Here is an 833-nt window from a genome sequence, read left to right on the forward strand (position 1 = left end):
GGGCGAGCGCTTCTTGCCCATCCCTAGGGCCTGCTCGCGGATGTCCCTGCAGCGCGGGGTCCAGTCCGTGCCCGGCCCATGGCCACTAACCGTTCAGTTCCCCATTTAGGCAGCACTCCCGGTCGGGACCTGCGCCCGCCCCTGAAGAAGCAGCGCTGCCCCTGGCGACGAGGCCGGGCGGCGCTGGGGCAGTCAGCGCTGCTTTGTCTCCCTCTCGCCCCCCTTTCCTGATTGCCTTGTGGAGCAGTTTCCATAGTGATAGAGCCTTGACCTCACCCAACTGTTAGCCTGTCCCAGCCACATCCCAGGATCCCCCTACCCCACCCCGCCGCCTTCACCCAGAATAGGGCAAACAGGCCCACGTTCGGCAGGAGCCCGGATAGCTCAGTCGGTAGAGCATCAGACTTTTAATCTGAGGGTCCAGGGTTCAAGTCCCTGTTCGGGCGACATCCGCTTCCTCTTTTCTATTGTGGTACCAGGGATTTTACTCAGGACCTTGTCTACTTGTTTTTTAAAAATCCACTTTCACTCGAGAGACTGCCCAAACTATGTGGAAAAAACATGAACGTAGAGGCGTGACTTGACGTCGGAACCACGTGTTAACTCCAGTTAACTGAAACGTTCTGTCTACTGGATGAAGGAATGGAGTTCACGCGCGTGTGAGGCCCTGGCAGTGTCCACAGGAGGAGACCCGGCCCCCGAGGGCGACTCGGACCCGCGCGCCCGCGCCGAGCTAGCTGCGGAAGGAACGCAGCGCCACGCAGGCCGCGACCCCCTGCCGGCGCGCCCTCGGGAGCCGATGCTGGCTCGCGGACGCCGTGACCGCAGTGGAG

The 833-nt window shown here is 61.8% G+C and overlaps 1 non-coding gene across 1 annotated transcript; it reads left to right on the forward strand.

Moving 5' to 3' along the window:
• Positions 1-373: 373 nt before the first annotated feature.
• On the forward strand, positions 374-446 carry Trnak-uuu. Its single transcript has one exon. It is a non-coding gene; the product is annotated as a tRNA-Lys (tRNA).
• Positions 447-833: the final 387 nt, after the last annotated feature.

Source organism: Octodon degus, unplaced genomic scaffold (genome assembly GCF_000260255.1).
Source record: "Octodon degus isolate 3935 unplaced genomic scaffold, OctDeg1.0 scaffold00023, whole genome shotgun sequence".
Classification (NCBI taxonomy): Eukaryota; Metazoa; Chordata; class Mammalia; order Rodentia; family Octodontidae; genus Octodon; species Octodon degus.